Source organism: Chlorocebus sabaeus, chromosome 11, assembly GCF_047675955.1.
Source record: "Chlorocebus sabaeus isolate Y175 chromosome 11, mChlSab1.0.hap1, whole genome shotgun sequence".
Lineage (NCBI taxonomy): Eukaryota > Metazoa > Chordata > Mammalia > Primates > Cercopithecidae > Chlorocebus > Chlorocebus sabaeus.
In genome coordinates this window covers 88,753,780-88,769,978 of record NC_132914.1, presented here as the reverse complement: position 1 = coordinate 88,769,978, position 16,199 = coordinate 88,753,780, and the positions used below count along the sequence as shown (strand labels likewise).

Here is a 16,199-nt window from a genome sequence, read left to right as displayed (position 1 = left end):
CTTTTGCCAGTTCACTGTGGTTGCTGCCTTTAAAATTCTGGACTTCCATATTTTTGTACACATGTGTAGGTTCTCTGATATTGTGACTTTAGGGCTGCTACAATGGTACTGGCAAAACTAACATAGGCTATTGTAAAATTAGCACAATGAGAAAAATAAAGCAAGACACAAATATGTTCACATGAGATGTTCCACAGAATTAATGAGAGTTGAGAAAAAGTGCTAGTTTTCCCAGGAAGATTGAGGATCAGACCAATTCTACTTCTCTTAAATTGAATAAGTAGACATGTACTTTTTTGGTATATTAAAAGGTGCGATAGTACAATTTTGGTGATTTTTAGATAATTTTTAGAATTAAAATAATAAAAATGGTTTTTCTTTTATAATTGAAATCTCAAATTTTAAAATACTATAACTTACAGTCTTTCATCATATATACCACTATGACAACTTAAGCATTAATCATATTATGTTTATGCAGAATGTTTATAATCTGGGGAAAAGTTAATGAAGAAAAATAGTATGCATTTTTGAATTCCTATTCTCATGTTTGCCATATCATCTAGAAGAAACGATATAGTTTGCAAGGTCAGCTCAAAGCTCACTGTGAGAGACTACAAGTTTTAGTACAACCCTGGCACTTGGAATTTCTATTACATTCATTTTTTTTTTCCTGATAACTAAATCTGAATCCATTTTTTCCATATTAACTAAACCACTAGTGTTTGCAGAGCCTATTTGAACATTGTGTAATATATCTGATACAATCATTCAAAAAGTTAAAATTTACATAATATTTACAGGTATGACAATGATTTTGTTATTAGTGTTAGTGTAATTTTGGTAGAAGTAACATATTCTTTTGAGGAAAAATGATTTATTCTCAGTAGGTCTTTGTGTTTCTCTAATCCTCATTCTCTAGCTCTACTATGGCAATTCAGTTGATTAGTGAGAGGGAAGAAGATGTGTCCAAAGGACACTTGAACAATGCAGGTTTCTGCTTATGTTGATGCAAGAAAGCCTGTAGCACAGACATTGGCTGATTTGCAGGACTTGCAGCAACTTAATTCAAATATTAGTATCTCGCTGATCCTAACTATGGACTCAAAACAGACTATACATGGCAATAAGTGTTAAAAGAAGTTACATGTTTTACTGTTGGTAGAATGTTTTGGTAAAAAGTCGCCACTTCCTGTGAATGTTCTGATGTAAAAAGGTTACAGACCACACTGAGATTGCAGAGGTCAACGAGGTTAGGAATGCTGAGTTCTGCCAATGTCTTGCTGTGTGGTCTACAGGAAAGCTATTTAAACTTTCAGCGTTTCCACCTTCCCATGTATGGAAAAGAACTAATAGCACTTAAATATTTCTTAGAGTGTTGCAGTAATTAATTCTTCTGAAATGCTTTGAAATAAGCATCAAAGAGATTCACTTATTTGCTTCAGCTTTTGATTTTATTTGTTAATGAGGGAAAACATTCCGCATGAGAGAAAAAAATTATTGACAGAGCAATGCTAAAATTCTATGCATTATATTAAATTCATTTTACCTCATTTCATTAAGATTATTGTAGGAAATGGGAAGACTTCTTCTATGGTGTCTGGTTGTCCACAGAGATGGCCACAGAAATGGTGATCTTTGTAGCTATCATCACCCTTAATTACATATCTGGCATTACGGATGCACGATTATATTATGATGTATCTTTGGGACGTTTTCATGTTAAAAGGCTTTCCTGATACTGCTTAGGGGTGACAACATTATTTAACTGATTGAAATGGGTTTTTCTGGTAAGATATTTTCAAAAAAAAGGGCATAAAACTCATACCAGTTTTGACCATGAAGGACATTAATTGGCTTATTTAACAGTAACGTTCAGGAGTGATAGTATTAGTCAGCTTTCACTAGGCTATGCTATAGAAAAAAATCCAAAATTGTTGTGGCTTACTACAAACATTTCTTTTTTTTATGTTGAAAAGACATATATATATATATATATATATATATATATATTTAGAATTAGGCAGCTGGACTCAGTTTAGATGATACCAATTTTGTTGGCAACATCCAAAGCATCATAATCAGGAGCCAGTCGAACATATGCCTTTTTCTCTCCATCAGGCCGAATCAGGGTGTTGACCTTGGCCACATCAATGTCATAGAGCTTTTTCACAGCCTGTTTAATCTGGGCTTGTTGGCTTTAACATCCACAATCAACACAAGTGTGTTGTTGTCTTCCGGCTTCTTCATGGCAGACTCAGTAGTCAGCGGAAACTTGGTGATAGCATAGTGGTCAAGCTTGTTTCTCCTGGGGGCGCTCTTCCGAGGATATTTGGGCTGCCTCCGGAGTCGCAGTGTCTTGGGCCGCTGGAAGGTGGGTGACGTTCGGATCTTTTTTTGTGGCTGTGGACACCTTTCAACACTGCCTTCTTGGCCTTTAAAGCCTTCGCTTTGGCTTCAGCTTTAGGAGGGGTAGGAGCTTCCTTCTTCGCTTTCGGCGCCATCTTGTGACTACAAACATTTCTTTGTCTTACGTGTTACATGTCAGTACAGGGCTCTGTTCCATGTGTCTTCTTCATTCTGGGGTTCAGGCTAAAGGAGCGGCCCCTACCAAGGATATGTCATGGCATAAAACAAAGTGAATGTACTGGTGGCAATGGTAGAATTATCTATTGGCTTTTAAAGCTTCTTCTCAAAAGTCATGTGCATTTTCTTCAATTCACCTATTATTGACCAAAGCAGGTTTCATGACAAAGACTGATGTCAAAAGAGTGGGTCAGTATAATTATTAGTGGGATAGGCAGTAAGTACTTTGGAGTGATAATGTACCATACCACATAAAATTCAGGAACAGTTTGATTTGGGCCTGGCTCTATTTACCTGTGAGTCTCCACCCTATTCCATTTACTGGCTTTGACCTCAGACCAGTTTTCCTCGTGGTAGTAAACTGACAATCATTCCAAGCCTTATCCAGAAATCATCCATCAAAAGAAGAGAACTTCTCTTTTCTCAGCCATCAGAAAATGTTTCTGGTGCCATTTTGATTGGGCCCACTTGGTCACATGTTCAAAAAAAAAAAAAATTCATTGCTGTATCATTGCTGTAGCCATAGAAGGCCAAACATTGATTGTCTACTACCTAGGATTGAGATCATCCTGGGTGACTTAGACCAACAGGATACATCCTGAACCTGGAATTAAGGTCTATCCTACTCATACCACATTGTGGCAGGGGTAGAAGAGATGCAGGGAACCAATCCCAGATGGAGAATTCTCAATCCTCCTTGTGATTGGTCAACTTTGGATGCCACTCCTTTGTGATAGTCCGTTGCCCTGCTCGTGCTTAAGTTCTGGGATATAACTGCATGTTATTATTAAAATGTCCTCATGAATGGTTAATTTAGTTTGTGAAAGATTTCTATTGCTTGCAACCCAAAGTGTTACTTGCTAAAGAAATATAGAAGTCATGGAAAATTGTTACCAGAAAGAGAATGCAATGCAAATGAAATGAAATAAAATAAAATAAAATGAAATAAAATAAAATAAAATAAAATAAAATAGAGCTTGGTTGGAATCCAAATCCTCCCCTTGCTAAGAAACTTACAACAGGTTATTAACTTTGCTAAGCCTATTTCATCATATTTAAAAAGAGAATAATGGACTTATAAAGCTTTTGGCAAAAATTCTATGAACTAATGTATATATATAAAGGTCTTTCCTAGTGTAGAGCAATGACTAATTAACATGGGGTGTTTTATAAACTGTTAAAGGAGTTTAGAGATGGTAGGGGTCAGAGCTTGAGGGATTAGAAAATCTCTGTGGGGAATGCGGCATTTAAGCTTGAGTTTAACGTCTGCATAGAATTTCCACATCGGAAATCTCTGAGACAATAGGCGAGCATCAGAGGTATACAGGATTGTGTCCAGTAAGGGTGCAGAGGTAAGAAAATACAAGACATGCTCAGAAAATGGGAAATAAACAAGTTAGTGCTGAGAAATCTCTCATTCATATCTCCCTCCATATTTTGTCTGTTTCTAAACAACAACCCTTTTACCTCATCAGTCAGGTTATTCATACTCATGACCAAGGTTCGGCTACAGCCTCCTCTGCAGTACTTCTTCAGTCTCTGCATAAAAGTCTACATTCATACTGTTCATAAATGGTTGCTTATTCAAACAAGGCATTTTGAATACTTTTATCTATTTTTGCATGCTGTTACCCTTCTTCCTCATATGTTAATATTTCATCATTTCTAACACACTATGAGCATGAATAAAAAATACATACCTTTATTCAAAATGTGCATAATTATACTTTCTGCTGACTTAAGAGGAAAAATAACTTTCCAAATAGAATTAATTTCATCCCCACATGGGCAATTAATAATGTATACTATGTACATTACATAGACTATTCTTCATTTAGGGAATGACACAAAATTTATTTTTTTCTAATTAAATTTTGCTTTGTCCAAAAGTGTGTGTGCATTATTTATTGCTGTGTGCTTGAATTCAAGAATGAAAAGAATTAAATACCCTCCCTACCACAAAACTGGCTTATTTGCTTTAACAGTCTCTGTCCTTATGTGATTAACATGAGCTGGAAACATTAGGGAGCCAACTAATTCTACAGATCACTTCCTCATCAAAATAGCAAATGCAACACTTCCCAAATCTTCGATATAGAATATATCAGTTCAGTTCCCTGCACTCCGTGTCTCATTTTTTTTCTAACCTTTATAATAAATTTTTCATTCTTCTGTTTGAAATCTATTTCTCATGGTTTGCTGGTAATCTGAAAGGCTTTGCATAGTAAATGGAACATGTTGAGCTTTTAATGTAAAAAATTGGGTCAAATTTATGAAAATAGGCATAATAATCATAGATAAAATTAAGTGAAGAAAAGTAAGGGGTACATTTCTTTTATAAAAACATTGCATTTGACATTCTATGTCTGGATTTTGTTGTTGCTGTTCTTGGTTTGTGTGTTTGTATTTGTGCAGGAAATTTGTAACCACTATCAAGATTCAGTTATGTTGCAATTGCTGTCTCAGCTCATGGAGAACAAAGAATTTCTGGCACAACTCTGGTACGATTCTGATAATTGAGAGAACTTTGAAGGAGGCCCACAGAAAGTAAGGTATATGTAAATCCCATCTGTACAATGGTTAACTCCCCAGACATTTCTGCATTCTGTTAAAATATCTCTGCAGTTTTTTATGCCAGAAAATCCCCACGTTTTGTTCTCATAGTATCTCAGTTTCAAATGAAAATAAAAGGTTTTTATTCAATGAGATCAGCTGGTTCCACTTGGACTATATCAGTCTGATGTAAAAAAAGAAAAAAAAAGAATATTCAACAATTATTTAGAGCAAAATAAACAAGATTTAGGATCATGTGTCCAATCATGGAAGGTTCTGATTTGCATCACAATGACTTCAACATTAATTGGTTTTCAGTTCAGATGTCATCACTTGGAACTACCAGGAATAAAATATAAAAATTAACTGATACAATGCAAAATTGTATGACTGGGCATTCTGAATGATTTTTGACAATATAAAGAAGTGGAAAACCTTAGATATAGGAAAGTTTATCTATTAAATGTAAAATTGGAAGAAAAGACAAGTTTCCTACATTCAAATTTCAATCCAGAAAAAAGAAGTTGCTGCAAAAATAAGTAATTGTCTATAATAAGTTATGTTTGCATCTGAGAAACAAAATACTAAACTATAGGAAACACACAATAATATGGACTTGGGGGAGAACAGATTTTTTTAAAAGCTCTTTAAAATTGCCAAAATAATTCATAGATCCATCTATAAAGATATGTAATGCCTCGATTTTCCCACAGAATGCCATCCTTATTAATGGTGCTTGAGAATACAAGTGGCTGAGTATAATATGCAGAACACTCTAATATAACTCCCTTCCAGCCAATCTTTCCTCTCCCTCCATATGTACTGCTAGGCACTCTTTTGAGAACTAAGTGAGATAATAGATACACAATTGCTTTGTGAAAGGTCAGATGGTAGTCTAATTTGCCTTGTTTTGCCGCAGAGCTGGCCACTGCTAAGTAGCTTCTAAAGAGCATGATGGAGTACATTCTGCTTATATCATTATTTTGCCTCCTGACAACTCTTAATGATGATTGTAAGTACATATGCCTTTTAAAATGGAAGTGCATTGTCAATTTTATACTCAAATAAATAACCCCTTAGGCACGTGATCACTTCGGTTGCCAATTTCACAGATTTGTTTATTTTTCCTATTGAAATGGCTAGCTTTGCAAATTGTGTGCCAGGTGTACATGTACCAGGTTTTGAATAACTGACTTAAGTGTTACATTCCAGGAAACTTATGAATGCCCATCATTTCATTGTCAGCAGCACTGAGAGCTCCTTTCATTGGGCACTCTCCCACTAGAACTACCCTTTTCACTCCTGCTTTGTGAGTGGTTGCTCTGGGGCAGCTTCATGGGCGTCCTATGGTGCACGGTTTTCCCCCTTGCAACCAGTTACCTTCTACTCTGTAACTCATCCAAATGCTTTTCCACCTACTCACAATAACATCGTGCATCCCCCCCATCTCCACCCGTAGCCTGACATTTCACTACTCAGAGACGGCTTAATGCCATCTGCAAACTGGGAGAGTCAATTTAGAGAAGTTGTGAAAATGTAAAATATAATTGATCTTAGCATATTTCCAGTAGAACCTAGCTCTTAACTCTTTTATATCTGTTGTATATTCCATGGGAAGCAGATTTTTCTCTAAGTTTATTTGGTCGTTTGCTGCTTCTTCCTGTGACTTGAATAAAAGCTGTGGAAACCCTAGGTAATATAATTTTTGAAACACATTACTTGGTATCAAGCAACAAAGCTTCATACATTTTAAATTGATTTGTTTTCAAAAGTAACTTTAACACTTGAATTTTATACACTTTAACACTTTTAAAGTATTTTATAATTAAAAGAGCATATATTGAAGAAGATCTATTGTTAAATCAAGAATTGTTCTCAGTCTCTACATTTAACCCTGCAACAAACAGAGAGATCACTGTTACAAACTTCACTGCTGAAGTGGTAGAGTAGAGGTAATGTTAAGTTTCTTGCCTGGTACACAAATGCAGTAAGAGATGAAACAACAATTTATATCCATGGTCTGAATACTTATCAGTTAAAATTAACATGACTGTAAGTACAATTTTTAATGTTTTTTTCTTTTTGACAATAATAAGGCATATATATCTTGCAAACATTCGAACAGCATGGAAGTGGACGAGGTAAAAAAAAAATGTGAAAATTCTGTTTGACACACACAAAACTTTCAGACAGTAATTTAGGTGACTGTTGAAGTCAGATCAACCTTGGCATTCAATTTATTTTTATAATTTACCGGGTTGTTTAGAAAATAGGGCATCCTAACTCTCAGACAAATAGGAGTGCAACTTTGTATTGTATATGTGTGTGTATGTGTGTGTGTCTACACATGCACAGGTGTGAGTTACAAGAAAGAAAACCCAGTGCAGAGCTGAGACCATCTGAATCATTGACCTGCGTTTTCAAGTTCAAATACAGTCCCAGCGATGGTAAGAAAGATTTTTGCCTTAAGGCCTGCCCAAAAATGAATTAACCTGGCAGCAAAAGTCAATATGCTGGTGGTCTACAATGTATTAAAATATAGTATATAACACATTTGAAAGTTTGCCTTAACAATTAATGCAGTTAAAATATTAAAGTGGGATCAAGTGTCAAGGGACCTCTCATAACACCTTTAAGAGCTATAGTTCTGTGGAAAACAGTTTGAAAATCACCTCTCAAAACATCATGTTCACAACTAAAACCCTCTTATTTAAGAACCGTAATCCTTTCTAACCTTCGCCTAACCTGTAGATCTTCATATCAGATAGTCAGCAAGCATCAGATATCAAATGTGCATACACACACACACACACGCATGCATACACACACACACACACCCTTATTCCTCTGAATAATCTGTAGCCAATACAAACCCTAAACATATTGATATCTATCAAATACATTTTAATAATTGGATCATAGAAAAACACAGGAAATTCCTAAGCCAGTGGTTCATGATGGACAATAGCAAAGGTAAGACTCTCCTATGGAATAGATAATTTGTATAAAAGGAGGATATGACTAAAGTTGGAGATAAATAGCACATATCAGGTAATGAATTCAGGGTTAGTTTTTAATATTTGAATCCTTGATAATAGTACCCAAGATTGTCAAACTTCTATTTTTTATGAATACATTTTCTTAGTATAAACAAATGCTTAATTGGTGATGTTACCTTCAACACTTATACACCCATATACAAAATGGCTATTTTAAGGGAGGTCCATTCTTGGAAATCATAAACTTGAATTCAGTGAGAAGCAGATATTATTCTTCTGTGGCTTGAACTCAGAACTATGAATAAGTCCTTGAACTGAGCCTGTAAGCAGTTTTGCCAAATGGTTAAGGTCTGGTGAAGAAGCTACATTGATGCAGATAATATGAGGTATGCCAAAATATAAAAGGGAGATCAATCTCTTCATATTTTTTAAATGTTTGCCTCACAAGAGTTGAGGGATTTAAGTTCCTCCTTTTGAATCCTGTTGTGTTTTTCTGGTAAGACTTAGTTCGGCTTTTATTATTCATTTATGTGGCTGTACAGAACGAACTGCAAAACTGAAAAAAAAAAAAAAAAAAAAAAGGAACCAGCACATAAGGAACTAATTTAACCCAGGGCCCAGTTAAGAATGAGGGAGGATCTTGGTTCTGTGCCATATGCAAAAGTGAGGGGCAATATTTAATTTTGCCTTTGTGCTATTTAATATGCCATCTAAAGTAGTCTTTTCAAATCACGGTTCTCAAGTGGGTCCTCCAGCTTGCTAGTGTTACACGGAGGTTCACAGCAACCTGCAGAAAAGTACGAAAGACAAGTCACAGAGGGAAAAGACAGTTTTTAAAAGCTTAACTTGCACTATAGAGATGTTAACTTGAAAAAGAATACTTTTACATTATGATGAAGCCTTTTTTTTATAGCATTACCAAGAAAACTGTAGGAAGTCTGAGGAACCTTCACTCTTTAAAAGTAGTCGGTGAAATAAAAGATTTCGGGTGATGCAGATAGTTTTATGTACACAGCTGATTTCACATGTCACAAGGTTTAACAACGTTGAAAGAGGGAAATATAGATCCACGCTCTCTTATACAAAATTCTCAAAGTCAGATGTGTTTCAGAACTCAGAATTTTTCAGATTTTAAAAAGAGAGTCTGGGTGCAGTGACTCATGCCTATAATTAAAGCACTTTGGGATGCCTAGGCAGGAGGATTGCTTGAGGTCAAGAGTTTGAGACTAAGCTGATCTTGAGTTCCATCTCTACAAAAATATTTAAAAATTAACTGGGCATGGTAGCACGTGTTTGTAGTCCTGGCTACTCAGGACCCTGAGGCAGGAGGATTGTTTGAGCCCAGGAGGTCAAGGCTGCAGTAAGCCATGATAGTGCCACTGCATTCCAGACTGGGCAATAGAGTGAGAACTTGTCTCAAAAAAAAAAAAAAAAAAAAAAAAAAAGTAAAACGATAATGTAGGATATATGTCATTTTTTATGTAACACCTATTGCAGTGTTTGTGGGGAGCAGCACTTAGTAATTAAACAGATCAATACAGCCAAATGTACAAATATTCACTACAATGGAAGGAAGAGCATAAATAACCACATTTCCATCATGTCATGGCATTTTGCCGACAAATCTGTTCTTAGGGCTTTCTGGATTTCAGAATTCTAGTTAAGAGATTGTGGACCATCATTGCCTAATGGTTTTCCAGGAAGGTATGCACATCCACATTCCCTCCCGAAATTTACAGGTAGTTTCATGGAATGTCTTAGTCATTGCTGAATTAGTATCTAGCACGCTGCCTAACTCCTAGTGAAGAATTTTTTAAATTGAATTGCTTTAGTGAGAACATCATCATCAAGAAGATAACCAGAATAACATCCTGGGGTAAATACTCAGTCAACAGTGACTTGAAAAAAATTAAAAACAAAAATATGAGGTTTTTTTCACACACTGCAATTTGGTTTTGGTTGAAGTAGAAGGCTAAAGTAAACAAGATCTGCGTTTCACACGGGATCAGGTCCCCAGGTATTTGGATAACTATGCTCTCTGCAGTCGGTTACAGGTTCACACAGTCCATCCAATTTAAGAGTTAAAAAGGCCAAAGTAAATGTGTTAGAAGTGTTTTTCATGCCTTCAGATGGCAATGCCAGGAGCTTACTGACATCAGGATACAAGCCAAGGATTCTTCTAGCCTGGAGCTTTGTGAGGTTTTACTGTAAACATAAACCTCATCAGCTAAAATCTATTTTTTTTTTTTTTTAAAAAAAGAACACTATGGAATTTTTTCTATCATATATCACCATAAAACAACAGTAATCTTTTCTGATTGGCCTTGATGATATTTGTCCAAGCAGTATCAGACTTTGTCTTGAAACATGTCTCAGAGAGCCAACCTCTTTTGGTCTAACACAAAACAGATTATGCATCCAGAATTCTCACTATGTACTTTCAAAAACGATTAGCTTTACCCACTCTCTTTGAAGGACTCTGGAGAGATGCCCTCCTCCTCAGTCTGGGGCTGCTAGCACTCTCAAACCTGAGTGGTTGCTGGGCATGTTCCTTTACAGAGCCATATTCTAAAAGCGCATTTATCATCAGCTCTGGATTTTGACAAGGCCTAATGCATTTTCTCTGAAATCAAAATTCTTGTCTCTCAAAAATTATAAATATTTACAGGAGATAAAATGTTAATTCAGAGATTTATATGTGTTATTTGCCTTCCACAACTTACTCCTTTCAGACCATTTCTGTTACCCTACTGTCATGGTATTTCTAAACTAGCCATCTGCTTCATTCTGCTGTCACTTTTTCTTAGAAATCTCCTCTGGTTTCCCTTTTTGTAAACAAAAAAGTTATTATTATTTTTTTTTCTTATCTCACTTCATGGCCCTTCATCCTCCACCTACCCCAGGTAAACCTGTGCTTCAGCTTCACCGAATTCCTTGCCTCTCTAAAAAACACAACAGCCTTAATTTTGTACCTTAGTACATACTCATCTTGCTGTTTGTGATCTGTTCCACTCCTCAGTCAAACTCATATTTATCCCCTAGGAAACAATTCAAATGTCATCTTTGGAAGGAAACTCTCCCCATCCTCCTCCCTCTGGGATCTTAAAACACTTTTTACATCCTTCTATATACCCTTAGTTTGTCTCTGTTATGTTAAATATTCTGTTGTATTTCTACCACTTCTTAGTATTTGTTATGCCTTCTCATGAACATCTTATATTGACAAGCACAGTTTTAGTGCTCTATAAATATACCTTGATTACTGAAATTTAATACATTTTATGAATTAATAAGCAAATTTCTTTTGAGGAGGTTTCAGCTCAAAACACACTGTTTAATAAGGAACTCCATGGAATCTCTTTTGAACAAATAAATATTTTTCTTTGTGAACACAATTTATGCTACGAGATAGTATCATGTAATTTCTGTGCAAACAGTACTATCTATCATAATAAAAAGATGTACAGATCTTTCTCAACAATTGTGTTTTGAAAAATCCTGATGCATGACGAAGAGTGATCCAAGTTCTAGGAAATACCAGCAATTAGAGATTATGACAATACCAAACACTTGTGCTAAACAGATTACCTTGAACATTGCACACAATTCATAAACTATATGGTGCCTTAAAAAACAGTAACAAAGAAACCAGCTAGACCCTGACTTCAAAGCAGAGCTAAGCCCAGTGTCCTTGTGGTGCACATTAAGCCTGTACATGGAGCAAAGGTGTGTTTCTCTTGGCTGTTTTCTACTGTCACAAGGCAGGACGCAGGACTCCCTGAGGTGCCATCCCATTCTGCCCACTCTCTCTGGTTTCTCAATATAAAGATTCAAATTTTCCTCTATCTCTGGAATATTGACTTATTGACTTATTTATCTTCTATCATGCCACCAATGCTGCACTACCTTTATTACAGTGCCTTTATAAAATCTAGAAGTCAGGTAGTGTTATTTCTCAGTTTTGTTATTTTTCAAAATTGTCTTGGAAAGTCTAGGTCATTTGCATTTTCTATAAATTTTAAAATCAACCTTTCAAGTTTTTTTTAAAGCCTTCTGGGATTTTTTTTTTTTTTTTTTTTTTTTTTTTTTTTTTTTTTTTTTGAGACGGTGTCTCACTCTGTCGCCCAGGTTGGAGTGTAATGGCACGATCTCGGATCATTGCAACATCCGCCTCCTGGGTTCAAGCAATTCTTCGGCCTCAGCCTCCCAAGTAGTTGGGATTACAGGCACACACCACCACTCCTGGCTAATTTTTGTATTTTTAGTAGAAGCGGGGTTTCACCACGTTGGCCAGGCTGGTCACGAACTCCTGCGCTCAGGTGCTCCATCCGCCTCTGCCTCTCAAAGTGCTGGGATTACAAGTGTGAGCCACCATGCCTGGCTACCCCTTCTCTTTTTTATCTTTCTGTGAATCACTACTGTCTATCCCTTCTTTGAAACTTCTTTTCCCCATTTAATTCCATGGGCAATATTTTCCTGGTTTTTGCCCCCAACTCCTTTACACCAGCTGTAAAAGCTGGCATAATATTTCCTAAAATGTGTTCCAGAGAACACTACATCCTCAGGTTATTAATTGTCTAAAAAATACATATAACAATAATAAAATATAATAAGAAAGACATTCAAATGAGTTTGGGCAACACGAACTCAAGATTCTTTGCTGTGAAGTCTTTAATATATTAATGTGCATTGTGTATTATTTGGCAAGGGTTATGATATATGGCTTTTACCAAACATACTGGTTTTAAAAATCTTATCCACAGGGAGTTTTGCAGAAACATTCAGAAATGCTTTTCAAAACACCAAGATGGTGATATAATAGCAAGTAATGGGGTATTAAAAATTGCCATGCCTAGCCGGAGGAATCTGAGTAATTCTGGTATCTTCCCATTCCTCAGTTTACTCATCTATTTTATTCTCCAACCATGTTTCCAATTTTTTCTGTAAAATTAGATTACATTTTGTTATGCAATATAATATTGATTCATAATTTATCATCTTTACTGAACTACACGTCTTTATAACAGTTACAATGATCCTGAAATTTCAGCATCATATTACTTCACATGAGAGATATTTTCCTCTGAGCAGTTAATGAGATTACTTTTGGTTTATGATGTGTACTAAAAATAATTTCAGGAGAGAGAGTAGGGGTGAAAATGGTGTTAAAGAAAGCAAAATCACCTTAGATGAAAGCATAACTCTGAATTACAAAACTGTTCCAACCTTCCATTGTGTGGTCAGAGGGAAACACTGGACCTCAAAGTACCAATTATGGGTTACAGCTGGCCTGTTCAAGATGACTAGAATTACTCTGCATTAAGGATACAGACAGAACATTGTGGTTAGACTTGGAGCTAGATATGCACTTAAAAAAACAGTTGGGTTAAACCAAAGTCCCTCCACCTGAAAGGAGGGTGACTTCAAACTCAAGTGAAAGCATTAGTTTCCAGTTAACATGACAGAGTGGCCTGCCTAATCAATAATGAATTGCACTGAGTCCATGGGCCATTCTGCCTTCCTTGATCAATATGGTTTCTGACATCTTTATGGAGTGCTGCCAGAAGTGATGTTCCCTAACTCCCAGGGGAAAAATTGGCAAGAGACACCAAGGTCCACATTTAAAAAACCAAGAGAGTAGACACTATTATTCGGCATTTAAGAACCAAGGCAGGAGGGAGGAAGGAAACAAGCTGCCATTAATTTAATATTCTACTTTTCTGTGATGAAAATTAAACACAAGAGCATTTATGCTTGATAAATGAAGAGGGGTAACAGTTTATATTTTGTGTTCATTTAACATATATTTAATGAATTTTCTACACTGGTTTTTAACTTGGACTTTTTGACTCACATTTTGCTTACTACTTACTCGCAAAATAAATATGCTGTCAATTCAGTTTTAATATAGAAAAGCTAGGTATTTAAAATATGAAATGAATATTAAATCGTTTATGTAGAATCAAAAATGTGAGGTACAACACAGAAGGAAATACAGTTTTTCCTTATAAGTATGTAAAGATACTTGACAGTTGTGCTGCCTGCTGGGTGTTTTAGAGCAATAAAATCTTTTCTACTATTTTTTGCGTATTTAACCACAGTAAATGGCCTAGAGGTCAGCCTGCTCAGCTGCCATGGTATAGAATCTTACAACATCTCAGGAAGACAAAATACCTTTCTTTTTAAAATCCTTATTCACTGTGATTTTGTTATGAAAGATGTTACCAAAGCATTGGGAGAGATTTCCATTGGAAAAGCTGATTATACATCTAGATCCTCAAAAGTATGCTTTAAGAAATTCATGGTTAAGGGATTAACATCTCAGAGCATGTGATGAACAATTTTATGAGTCAATTTGAATTGACTACCATACTCAGTTATTCAATTAAACACTAATCTTGGTGTTGCTGTGTAGGTATTTTGTAAATGTGATTAACATGGACAATCCTTGACTGTAAGTAAAGGAGATTAATCTTGATAATTTGGGTGAGCCACATCCAATCAGTTGAAAAGTTTTAAAAGAACTGAAGTTTTCCTGTAAAAAAAAAAAAAAAAGAAATTCCACATGTGTACTACAGCCTCAGCTCCTGCCTGAGAGTTTCCAGCCTGTCCAATGGAGGACTTGCCTAGCTAACCCCCATGATAAGCCAATTACTTGCAATAAACACAGACACACACTCACACACTATATATGCACATGTGTGTTTGCAATTATATTTTGTGTCTAAAATTGAAATACATGTATTTTCTTTCTGCTGAGAAATAATTGTACAATATAATTGTGTGTGTGTGTGTGTGTGTGTCACACTGGTTCTGTTTCTCTGGTGGAAGCCTAACTGATAGGGAGCACATACCATGTACCTTGTCCAGCACTTCTTCAAAGACACTATTCCTGCTCATCCTGAAGTCTGCAGCCTGTCCTTCTCATCATTATCTAGCACAGCATCCTGTTTATTTTCTTCCTAAAAGTCATGATAATCTGCAAATTAAAAGATAGTTAACTATTTATTGTCTTTCTACATAACTGAAATAAAATTTTCTGAGATAAAGCACCCTCTCTTATTCACTGAAATATCCTCAGGATGTAACACAGTGCACGGATCATAGTAGGCGCTCAGTTTGTTGAATGAGTGCAACACAGAAGGCTTCTCACATTGAATCTTCATAAAGTCTCTGTCGTATGAGGCCTATTATCCCATTTTATATACCTCAGGAAAAATAAATGATTTGTCTCAAATCACACAACCGATAAATGATGGATCTGGAATTTTAAACCAAATTGTCCTATTTCCAAATTCATTGTGTTTCCCTTATAGTATATTGCTGATTTGGTCTTTTTACTGAACTTAAATCCTACAATGTATCAGACTCTCAAGCACTATGCAAAACACCAAAAAGAATCATACATAGTGTGATCAGAGATGCCTATAAATAGCGTTATTACTCAGCCACTTGTATGCCCACAGAAGAAGCAATTGTATGGGAGTTACTCCTGCTTGGGAGCATGGGAAGAGGCATCAGGAGAAGGAAGCCATTTAGGTGGGCCTTTAGTTTGTGGGCTGACATTCTGAAAATCAGTTTAGACCCAAGACAATATTGGCAAAGACATAAGAATTTGTGGGTTAAGGATGTTTAAGGAATGGTGAAATTGAATCATTTTAGAGTGTGAGATATGTGAGAGGGAGAGGATAGATAGGTATCTATACTGGCTATGAAATGGACTTAAAGTCTAGACTTAATCCTATGTGTAGTTGTGGTAGTTGTGGTAGGCCACGCAATGTGTTTGTTTCATATTGTAAATGTAAAATGTCACTTAAAGATCATTAGCGAGGTTGATCTTTGAAGGTGAAGAATTTTTTTTTTTTTTTTTTTTTTTTTAGACGGAGTCTCGCTCGCTCTGTGGCCCAGGCTGGAGTGCAGTGGCGCGATCTCGGCTCACTGCAAGCTCCGCTTCCTGGGTTCACGCCATTCTCTTGCCTCAGTCTCCCGAGTAGCTGGGACTACAAGCGCCCGCCACCTCGCCCGGCTAATTTTTTGTGTTTTTAGTAGAGACGGTGTTTC

The 16,199-nt window shown here is 36.1% G+C and overlaps 1 pseudogene; it reads right to left on the bottom strand.

Moving 5' to 3' along the window:
* Nucleotides 1–2,038: 2,038 nt before the first annotated feature.
* LOC119620629 (large ribosomal subunit protein uL23 pseudogene) lies at nt 2,039–2,504 on the bottom strand (annotated as a pseudogene).
* Between the last annotated feature and the right edge of the window lie 13,695 nt (nt 2,505–16,199).